This window comes from Dama dama, chromosome 13 (assembly GCF_033118175.1).
Source record: "Dama dama isolate Ldn47 chromosome 13, ASM3311817v1, whole genome shotgun sequence".
NCBI classification, from domain to species: Eukaryota; Metazoa; Chordata; class Mammalia; order Artiodactyla; family Cervidae; genus Dama; species Dama dama.
Window position 1 is genome coordinate 20,620,868 of NC_083693.1, and position 12,585 is coordinate 20,633,452.

Sequence of the window (12,585 nt, forward strand, 5' to 3'; positions counted from 1 at the left end):
ACTGCTCTGTGGCTTGCATGGCAGATGTTGCAGAGTCCATAAAGGCACTAGGAGAAAGTCATCCCCAGATGCCCAGTGAGCACTGGAGTGTCAGCTCCCCTTAGTAGAAGCTTCTGCATGAGATTTTGCACTGAGGGTATCCTTAGTGAGCTCCTTGACCCTATCCTGAGAAAGACATCATCACATGAAGTCTGACTTGCACCAAATGAGAAGTAAGGCACAGATAAGGGCCCCTCACCATATGCCACTGGTTCACACTCCTGTGGAGGTCTTGTGGCGAAAAAAGAGCTGTGGCAGTGAGCTTACTCTGCAGAGTCAGAAAGACCGAAAGATCTTTAGTCTGGGCTCCCCTGGTGGCGCAGTGGGTAAAGGATCTGCCCGCAATGCAGGAGACACAGGAGACACGGGTTTAATTCCTGGGTTGGGAAGATACCCTGGAGAAAGAAATGGTGACCCACTCCATTATACTTGCCTGAAAAATCTCATGGACAGAGGAGCCTGGTTGGCCAATGTCCATGGGGTCACAAAGAGTCGGGCATGACTGAGCTCAGCAAAACAACCTCATATGTAAAGAGAAATGAAAACAAAAAAGCCCCAAATCTGTAGATAGGATTGTTGGGTCAGAAATCAAACTACTGCTATACATATTATTTCCAAAAAGGGGAAAAGGGTGAAAAGGGGAATGAGCTTAAAAAAGTTGAAAACGTTGCAGTTTTTGCATCTGTTCAACATCTGTACTCAGAGGTGGACTTCGGAGCTTTTATTTGTTCCTTCGAAGCTTTAGATCCTGTTCGCTGTAAACTGCCAACAATACACAGTATGGGATCTCTGGATACTCAGAGAAGACACATGAATTGTACTCTTGCTGAGCGATCCTTGTACTTATTTATCTGTCAGTATGTCACTGAGTGTTTGAAACATCAGCGCTGAGCCAAAGTTTCGGAGGCTCCAGCATGCTTCCCGATGGTTTTATTAAACCATCAGTGCATGTTCTTTCTCTACTTTCTGTGTAGCTCCCTTTTTAAAATGTCACTGTCTTGATTAATTTTCTGTTCCCTTTCACTTTCAGATGACATTTGGAAAACAATTCTCTCTGGAGATCCAACTTCCCCGATTTCTGACCACTCCATGGCACTTGAAGTCAAGATGAAAATTAGACTCCCCTCAGAATCTCCACACTCAGAAAAGTGTAAGATGCTGTAATTACCGTGTTGTGAGTACCTCGTAATCACATGACCAGCACCATGGTCATGTGTTAACGAAGTCAGAGAACATTGAAAACAATGCTAGATGGTATGTTCGTGGCATTTTACAAGAAGGATCACTCTCTTCTCCGTACTGTGGGCGCAATAGAATTGAAAGCAGTTTCCTCTGTGAATGTAAAAAAGAAGTGTACTGTAAATATGCATATCTGGTGAAATATTTTGGGATTTTCACTAGTTGCCCTGACTCCTACCTCCACCCCTCTCAAGGTTATGATTTAACCCTGAGGCTGGAATTGGTATGGAGGAGAAAATTTCATGAGGGACGTTAGAGAAAAGGGTGATCCTGTAAGGCAAGGGAGGGGAGATGGGAGAGATCAGAGGGAAAGGGGATTAGGCACTGATATCCTAATATTCCTTCTCCTAAAAAAAAAAAAAAAAGGTGAAATGTTAGTCAGTCAGTCATGTCCATGTCTGACTCTTTGCCACACCATGGACTGTAGCCTGCCAGGCGCCTTTACCTTTAAGCCAGAAATGGCAGTTTATATGATAAATTGAGAGGAATATCACGGATGGAGGTCCTTCTCCCAGCTCAGTGTCTGGACCTGGTGAGGGTTGTTCAGAGCCTTCACACAGCATCTCAGGGCTGGCCTGTGGCAGTGAGCTCGTTGGTAGCAGAGTCAGAGAGAAGGAGGGCGCAGTTCCTTTTCCCTCTCTACCTTCCCACACACCTGGAATGGACCTGATTTGGAGAGGCACCCACGCGCCTCCTGGAGATCGGCTGAGGGACAGTCAGCCTGCTGTGGGGCGCTCTGGGATTCCAAGGCAATGTCGCAGTTCTGAAGTACAAGCTATCAGAGGCACAGCCCAGACTCAGGGCCAGATGGATGATGTGCTGGCAACTCAGAGGAGCCAGTCACGCCGTGAGAAGGATGCTGTGAGGCTGACCGGGGAGCACCAGTGGGCTTAACGAGTCTGAATGAGACAGGCTGTGAGTTAGATCAGACAAAGGGTGCAGACAACACACGTAGCCTCCATGCTGAGACTCACCTCCGCAGGAAGCAGCCCAGAGCAGCAACTTGGAGAGAGAGGCCAGAGGTGCCCTGAGGATGCAGGGACCCCGTCTTTCCTTGAACCGCGAGAACAGAAAACATATTTAGACAACAACGCAGAGAAGACATAGGAGGATGGGGTACCTCCAAATGACTGGAAATTTTATCTAAAGATTACATTGTCTTAAAAAACTCTTTAAACTATGCTGTTAAGTTGGGATCACTTATGCTGTTCGATTGTTCTCCATTGTTGGACCCTTTCCCCTCCATCATGCAGAGGAAGAAAGGACTCATGAGAAAAAGCAAACAAATTAGTTCAAAAAATAAAATAAGTATATGAACCTCCATGTGTGCTTTGCGCTTAGTCTCTTGGTTGTATCCGGCTCTTTGCCACCCCATGGACTGTAGCCTGCCAGGCTCCTCTGTCCATGGGAATTTTCCAGGCAAGAATACTGTAGTGGGTTGCCATGCCCTCCTCCAGGGAATCTTCCCAACCCAGGGATCGAATCCAGGTCTCCCGCATTGCTGGCGGATTCTTTACCATCTGAGCCACCATGGAAGTCCACATGAACTTGTGTAGTATTTTGCAAGAAACTGGCTGAAACTGTTACACATGCTTATGTGATTTGCAAATGTACATTTTGAAGATCTCAATGCTTCCTGAACCAAGAGTTGACCTACTCAAGGCACACTTGGAGGAAACCAATAGTCTAATTAGAAATATTAAGTACCTATGTGAACAAAACAATAAAAAGAAACTGCCAGATAACATAAAACACTATTTAATCAAATGGAAAGTGGACATGTATTTTACATACAAAAATTCAATATTATGAAGATATATTTTTCTAAGTATATCTATAGCTTAAATATAATTCAAATGAAAATTGCGGTAAAATATTTAATGGCACATGTCATGTTGATGCTAAAAGAATATGTACAAAAATAGTCAAGAAGGTTTAGCAAACTAGAGCATAAATGGGACCTTACTCTATTAGAGTGCCAACCATACTGCAAACTTATAATAAAATTGTGGTACGATTTTGTATAGCTATATCAATGGAATTTATCAGTGGAATATATCAATATAATATATATATCAATATTATATATATATATCAATGGAAGAGAAAAATATATTTAAAAAGGCCCATGTGCATATGATAATTTATTTATGATAAAGTGTACATTTTATACTCACCTGCTTCCCTAGTGGCTCAGACAATAAATAATCTACCTGCAATGCAGGTGACCCTGGTTTGATCCCTGGGTCAGGAAGATCCCCTAGAGAAAGAAATGGCAGTCCACTCCAGTACTCTTGCCTGGAAAATTCAATGAACAGAGGAGCCTGGAGAACTACAGGCCACGGGGTCACAAAGAGTTGCACAAAACTGGGCAACTAACACTTTTGCCTACATTTTATATTAATAGGAGAAATAAAATTGTTTAATTTTTGAATTGAATAATTAATTAGAGCTTTAAGAAAAAACAAACTTCAAAGTAAACCTATACTTCACAGCAGAAAAAAAAAAATCATTGTAGGTGTACCACAGAAGTACATACATTTGAAACCATAAAATGTTAAAAATATTAGAATAAAGTTCTGAGCTACTTTCACAATTTTACATATACATGAAATGTACTTGCTTGGAAGAATTTAATATATTAAACTAATCCATTATATTAAGAGAACATATGAACATATAAAGAGTTACCACACATCATTAAGAAGATAATATACCTCTGATAAGATTCATTAAGTTGAATTGAAATAACTTATTTTCTCTTTGTTTTTTAATATAAAATATCTAAATAGATTCTATCTTCGAAAGATTAAAACGATGAGGATAACACCTGTGTGAGACTCTCCTTTCTCTTTTCACAGACTCATTTCCACCTTCTCCCCTGCCACCTAGAAATATCACCTTCCTACAGTTTGCTTTGCATCCTTTCCAGTGCTCCTTTGGCACATTTATATTAGGTCTTTTCTGCATGTAAGCATACATGCATTACTTGTTGACTTCTGTCTTTTTTCTCACTTGAGATATCTTGGAGATCTGTCTACACTAGGCATTTTTAAGGCTTGTCTAGAATCCTATGGCACAGACACAGCAAAACTCTGTTGCTCTTTGTTGTTTAGTTGCTAAGTCATGTCTGACTCTTCTGTGACCCTATAGACTGTAGCCCACCAGGTTCCTCTGTCCGTGAGATTTCCCAGGCAAGAATGCTGGAGTGGGCTCCCATTTCCTCCTCCAGGGGATCTTTCCAACCCAGGGATTGAACACACAGCTCCTGCATTGACAGGAGGATTCTTCACCTCGGAACAACTAAGGAAGCCCTCCTCAAAACTTGAATAATCACTTTAACTTCATGAACATTGAGGCTATTTGTAGTGTTTTACTATTACTAACAAATCTACTTTGAAAATACTCATGAACAATGTTTCTGTGGCCATGGCAGTAGTTCTTTACAACACATTTCTAGAAGTGAGGTTGCTGGATTCATTTTCATTTGAGAGTACAAAACTTCCTGTCAATTCCTTTCAACAGTAAAGGAGTATGTATCCTTGCCAAACTCTACTTATTAATATCTTGGCAATTATTGTTAAAATTAGAAACAAAAATTGATGCTTCTTTATTTGCTTTTGTCTGGTGACTAGTTTCATAAACATATTATTTTATAAATTATGTTACTTTACTGTTTCATACATTTATTGGCTTTTTCCTGATAATTCACTCATCATGATTTGCTCATTCTCCTATGGAATTTCTTACTGATTTGTAAGAACTCTTCATATACTAGAATATTAATATTTTGTTTCAAAGCATTACAAATATTTTCCCACAGTGAATTTTCAAATACAAGTAGTAGTTTATTTAGGAGTTATGATCAACCTAGACAGCATATTAAAAAGCAGAGATATTACTCTGCCAACAAAAGTTCGTCTAGTTAAGGCTATGGTTTTTCCAGTGGTCATGTATGGATGTGAGAGTTGGACTACAAAGAAAGCTGAGCACCGAAGAATTGATGCTTTTGAACTGCTGTGTTGGAGAAGACTCTTGAGAGTCCTTTCGACTGAAAGGAGATCCAACCAGTCCATCTTAAAGAAAATCAGTCCTGAATATTCATTGGAAGGACTGATGTTGAAGCTGAAGCTCCAATACTTTGGCCACCTGATGTGAAGAGCTGACTCATTTGAAAAGACCCCAATGCTGGGAAAGATTGAAGGCGGGAGGAGAAGGGGACAACAGAGGATGAGATGGTTGGATGGCATCACCGACTCAATGGACATAAGTTTGAGTAAACTCTGGGAGTTGGTGATGGACAGGGAAGCCTGGTATGCTGCAGTCTATGGGGTTGCAAAGAGTCGGACACGACTGAGTGACCAAACTGAACTGACTGAGGAGTTTATTAGGGGATAAAGAGAACATAATTAGACATGAAGAAATATTGATTATTATTTGAATTGAAGGGTTATATAATACACTTAATTTGTATCAATTCAGGTTAAACATTTTATGTATCGAGACATCCCTACCAAAATATAAATACAAGAGAGCCCTTTAGCCATCTCATACTAGCCAAGTCTTATAAGGTAGAAGAGCATGGCATGTGGCTGCCTACACTATACTGTCCACAGTATGAGAGGTCTAAACAATGAGACCTACTCAAAAATAATGACTATCATCTGTCTGCCATGTTCTGTATAATTTCTTTCAATAAAGTTGTATATGTGTGTTTTGGGAGAGGGAGGTTTTGTTGAACTGAAAGTGGGAAGGGAAGATGGGAAGGTGGTTAAAGCAAGGTGTGCGTGGGTATGCTGCTGACATCTGAAGGGTGTCTGGCATCGCCCATATGTTTCCACACATGTCTTAGCCCTCAAAGATGACATTTTTGAGACGTGTAAGGCCAGTTTGTTCTCTTATATGATATTAAATGACTTGTTCAAGCTCAAGAACTGGTAAAGAGGATGCTTCTTTCCTTCCCCCTCCCTCTTTTCTATCTCATATGCCTATAACGGTAACTGCTTATCCAATAGGACATTAAAAAAAATTAGTTGATCAGATTACTGACTTGATAACCATAGTGATCATATAAGCATAAAAAGGTGACACAGATTCTTTTGTTAACCCATTCAAAAGATGTGTTTTTTTTTTTTTTTTTTTTTCAATTCAGTCACTCAGTTGTGTCCAACTCTTTCCACCCCCATGGACTGCAGCACACCAGGCTTCCTTGTCCATCACCAACTCCCAGAGCTTGCTCAAACTCATGTCCATCAAGTTGGTGATGCCATCCAATAATCTCGTCCCCTGTTGTCCCCTTTTCTTCCTGCCTTCAATCTTTTCCAGCATCAGGGTCATTTCCAATGAGACAGTTCTTCCCATCAACTGGCCAGAGTATTGGAGATTCAGTTTCAGCATCAGTCCTTCCAGTGAATTTTCAGGACTGATTTCCTTTAGGATGGACTGGTTGGATCTCCTTGCAGTCCAAGTGACTCTCAAGAGTCTCTAACACCACAGTTCAAAATCATCAATTCCTTCTTTTTTTTAACCTTTTTTTTTTTTTTTTTAATCAACCACTCTGTGTTAGGCAAGTAGTGAAGAGAGGTGGGAGAAGTAAAGACATTGTCTGCCTTGCCTTCAAGAAGTTGACCTATAGGCGCAGGGGCTCTGTCTTTGGCTCAGTCCTGAGTTTGGTTCCAGCTCAGAATATGGCATCTACCATTTAACAGGAGGGCTATAAATATGTGTTTGGTCAGTGGGACTTAGATTTAGGATTTAATGGTCCAGTAACAAAAAGAAAGACAAAGATAAATAATAAGTGACACATGATTGTCAATATTCTAATTTAGCAAGTAAGGCTATTTAAGAACTATTAATCAGATAGCAATAGTAAATATATATGGACCCAACATTGGAGCACCTAAATAACTAAAGCAAATATTAACAGAACCAAAAGGAGTCACATTCTTGTATTTCTGTCTCTACAATTATAGTAGGAGAATTCAATACAATATTACTACAGTAATTATAGGGGATTACAATACTCCACTTTCCACTTTGGATAGATCATCCAGACAGAAAATTAATAAGTAAACAGAGTCCTGGAATAACACTATAGACCAAATGTACCTAATAGACACATACCACACATTACGTCCAATAGCACCAGAATACACATTCTTCTCAAACTCACACAGAACATGCTCCAGGTTAGGTCATGTTTTGGAACACAAAACAAGCACTAACAAATTTTAAATGATTGAAATAAAATTTAGGATCTATCCTGACCAAAACAGTAAGAAACTAGAAATCAAAACCAGAAGGAAAACTGAAATATTCATAAATGCATGTAAATTAATACACATTTCTTAACAGCCGATAGGTCAATGAAGAAATTTTAAAAAAAGTCAGAAAGTATCTTGACACACATAAAAGTGAAAAACACATGAAAACTTATGTGGTAGAGCAGAACTGTATTTAGGGGAAAGTTTACAGAAATAAATACATTAAGAAAAAGAAAATTTTCATATAAACAATCTATCTTTACACCTCAAGAAATTAAATAGAGAAATAACTAGGCTCAACATTAGCAACAGGAAAGGTATAAAAAGATAAGAGCACAAATAATGAAATGAAAACAAGAAAGACAATAGAAAAAAATCAAGGAAACTAATTTTTTTGAAAGGTAAAGAAAATTGACTAACCTTTAGCTAGACTAACCAAGAAAAAAGAGAGAATGCTCAAATAAAATTATAAATAAAATAAGAGAATACAACTGACCATGGAAATACAAAGCATCATAAAGGTTATTATGAACAATGATATGCCCCAAATTGGGTAACCTAGAAAAACTAATAAATTCCTATAATACACAACCTTCCAAGATTGAATCAAGAAGAAACAGAAAATCTGAGCAGATCAATAAAGACCAAGGAGGTGGAGGCAGTAATTAAAATCTTACCAAGAAAGGATAGTCCAGAACCAGACAGTTTCCCTGGTGAATTCTATTCTACAGAAGAATTAACATCTATCCTCCTCATATCCTAACAAAAAAATTGAAGAGACTGGAACACTTTTGAATTCATTTTATGAGGCCAGCATTACCCTGACAGCAAAGACAGGTAAGCACAATATAAGAAAAAAAAAAACTACAGGCTGAAAATCCCTAATGAATATAAATGAAAAATATTCTGAACAAAATTAAAGCAAATCAAATTCAATAGCACTTTAGAAGAATCATATGCCATGGTTAAATGAGAATGATCCCTGGGATGCCAGTTTGGTTTAATATATGCAAGTCAATAAAGGTGATATACCACATTAATAGAATGAAGAATAAAAATCACATGATATTCTCAATAGATATAGGAAGAAATATTTGACAAAATTCAACACTCTTCTATGATAAAAGCTTTTAAAAATTGTGAACAGGAAAGTTATACATGAATATATAAAGGCTATATATGACAAACCCATAAGGAACAAAATCAATGGTGGAAAGCTGAAAGCTTTTCCTCCAAAATTATGGGTGCCTGCTCTTACTATTCCTATTCAACATAGTACTAGAAATTCAAGTCAGAACACTTAGGCAAGAAAAAAAGTAAAGTCATCCAAATCAGAAAGGAAGAAATTGTTTCTAGTTCTGGATGTTATGATATTATAGATGTAGCAACCCTAAAGATTTCACCAAAAGCTTTTAGAACTAATAAATGATTTCGGTAGTTGAAGGATACAAAATCAGCATTCAAAAATCAGTTGCACTAGTATATACTAACAATAAAATATATGGAAAAGAAATAAAATAACGCAATTTACAGTCATATTAAAAGTGATAAAATACTTAGGAATAAATTTAACTAAGGGGGTGAAAGACCGACCTGTACATGGAAAACTATGACACTGATGAGAGAAGTTAAATAAGCAACAAAGGAAAAGATATTTCTCACTCATGTGTTGGAAGAACATTGTTAAATGGGCTGTACTACTCAAAGTCATCGATAGACTGGATAAAGTCTCTATCAAAATTCCAATGACATTTTTCACAGAAATAGAAAAAACAATCCTAAGAGTCATATGGAACCACAGAAGACCTTGAATACTCAAAAAATTTTTAAGAAAAAAAGAGCAAAGTTGGAGGCATCCCTCCCCCTAATTTCAAAATATGCCAGAAAACAATAGTAATCAAAAGGATGGTAGTAGCATAAAACACACACATGGAGTATATCAGATAGCACAGAAATAAACTAACAAGTACAAGGCCAATTAATATTTGCAAAGGGAGCCAAGAATACTCAAAGGAGAAAAGACAGGCTCTTCAAGAAGTGATGCTGGAAAAAACTACATATTTACCTGCCAAAGAATGAAATTGGATCCCTACCTTATATCACTTTAAAAAACAATTTGAAATGGATTAAAGACTATAATATACTACCTGAAACTGTAAAAACCCTAAAAGAAAATATGGAGATGCTCCTTGACACTGACGCTGTCAGTGAATTTTTAGATATAATGCCAAAAGTACAAGGAACAGACGCAAAAACATGCAAGTGGAACTACATCAGACTGACAAGTTTCTGTACAACAAAATAATGAATCAACAGAGTGAACAAGCAACCTACTGAATGGCAAAAAAAAAAAAAAAAAATCTGTATCTCATATATCAGATAAGAGGTTAATATCCCAAATATGTAAGAAACTCATACAACTCAATAGCAAAATTTTTTAAAAATTGAGAAGAGGACTTGGATAGACATTTTTCTAAAGAATGTAGGCAAACAGACAAGAGATACATGAAAATACAGTGAAAATTACCAATCATCATGGAAATGTGAATGAAAGCCACAACAAGATACCTCCTCACACTTGTTAGAATGGTTAAGTGTTGGTGAGGATGTGCAGGAAAGGGGAACTTGGTACACTGTTGATGGGAAAGTAAATTGGTCCATACACTTGGAAAACATACGGAGTTTTCTCACACACATAGAACTATCCTATGACCTAGTCATCCCAATTCTGAGTTTATATCTGAAGGAAATTAAACTGCTCTCAAAGAGATAGCTGTGTAAATCTATGGCTGATTCATATCAATGTATGACAAAACCCACTGAAATGTTGTGAAGTAATTAGCCTCCAACTAATAAAAAAAAAAAAAAGAAAGGAAAAAAAAGAGATAGCTGTGGACTTATGTTCATCCCAGAATATTTCACAATAGCCAAGGTATAAAATTATAGGGCTTCCCTGTAGCTCGGTTGGTAAAGACTCTCCCTGTAGTGCAGGAGACCCGGGTTCATTTCCTGGGTTGGGAAGATACCCTGGAGAAGGAAATGGCAACCCACTCCAGTATTCTTGCCTGGAGAATCCCATAGAAGGAGAAGCCTGGCAGGCTACAGCCCATGGGGTCTCAAGAGTCAGACACAACTTAGTGACCAAATCATCACCACCAACAAGACATAAAATTAATCTACAAAATGTCTATCCAAGTCCTCTTCTCAATTTTTAAAAAATTTTGCTATTGAGTTGTATGAGTTTCTTACATATTTGGGATATTAACCTCTTATCTGATATATGAGATACAGATTTTTTTTTTTTTTTGCCATTCAGTAGGTTGCTTGTTCACTCTGTTGATTCATTATTTTGTTGTACAGAAACTTGTCAGTCTGATATAGTTCCACTTACATGTTTTTGCGTCTGTTCCTTGTACTTTTGTTCATCAACAGATAAATGGATTAAGAAAATGAAATCTTATTTGGGCATAAAAAAGAAATCCTGTCACTTAAAATGAACTGAATGGACCTTGAGAGTTTTATGATAAATAAAATAAGTGAGACAGAGAAACACAAGTTCTGTAAACTCTTTCTTATATATGGGATCTAAAATGAAAGTCAAAGTCATAGAAGCAGAGTGGAGTACTGGTTGCCAGAGGCTGCAAGCGGTGGGTGGTAGGGAGATGTTGATCAAAGTGAAACATCCAATTGTAAGATAGTAAATACTGGGGATCAAAGGTACAGCATGACAACTATAGTTATCAATATTGTATTACTGGCTGGCAAGTTACTAAGAGAATAAATCTTATGTGCTCTTATAATGCACACACAAAATTTTAATTATGTGAGAAAATGGATGTGCTGGGTTTCCCTGGTGGCTGAGCACTAAAGAATCCACTTGCAATACAGGAAACTTGGGTTCAATCCCTGGATCAGGAAGATCCCCGAAGAAGGAAATGGAAACCAACTCCAGTATTCTTGCCTGGGAAATCCCATGACAGAGGAGGCTGATGGGCTGTGATTAAATAGCAACAACAATAATGGATGTGTTAACTAAACTTATTGTGGTAATCATTTTGCAAGATATATATCAAATCACCACACTGTATACCTTAAACTCACACAAAGTTGCATGGCCATTTTTTCTCAATGACAATGGAAAGAAAGATAAAATACAAGTTCAAAAAATTAAAAAAAAACTTGTTCATACAAGCATGCTAAAAAAAGAAAAAGAAAATCACATGATCATATCAATATAAGCAGAAAAAAAATTGGAAAAAATCTAATCCAATTGTGATTTTTAAAAAATCTAAACTAGGAATGGAGAGGAATTTTCTCAACTTGATAAAGGATAGTTGCAAAAAAAAAAAAAAAAAACCCTGCAAATATTCCATGTTCATTTTATTGCACTTTGCAGATATTGCATCTTTTACAAATTGAAGAGTTGTGACAACCAGTGTCAAAGAAATGTATCAGCACCATTTTTCCAACAGCATTTGCTCACTCTGTGTCTCTAGGTCATATTTTGGTAATTCATGAAACATCTTACACTTTTTCATTAGTATCATATTTATTATGGTTATCTGTGGTCAGTCATCTTTGATGTTGCAATTGTAATTGATCTGGGCGGCCACAAATCATGCTCTTATATATAAGACTGGAAACTTATTAGATAAATGTTGTCTCTGTTTTGACTGCTCCACCAACTGTCTGTTCCTCCATCTTTTTCTCTATCTTTGGGCCTCCCTCTAATCTGAGACACAACAATATTAAAATCAGGCCAATTAATAACCTTATAATGGTATTTAAGTGTTCAAGTGAAAGGAACAGTCACATGTCTCTAATTTTATATCAAATGTCTGACTCTTTACAACCCCATGGATTGTAGACTTCCAGGCTCCTCTGTCCATGGAATTCTCCAGGCAAGAATACTGGAGTGGGTAGCCATTCCCTTCTCCAGGGGATCTTCTCAACCCAGGGATCGAACCCAGGTCTCCCACACTGGAGGCAGATTCTTTTCTGTCTGAGCCACCAGGAAAGTCCAGAAATGATTGAACTTAGTTGG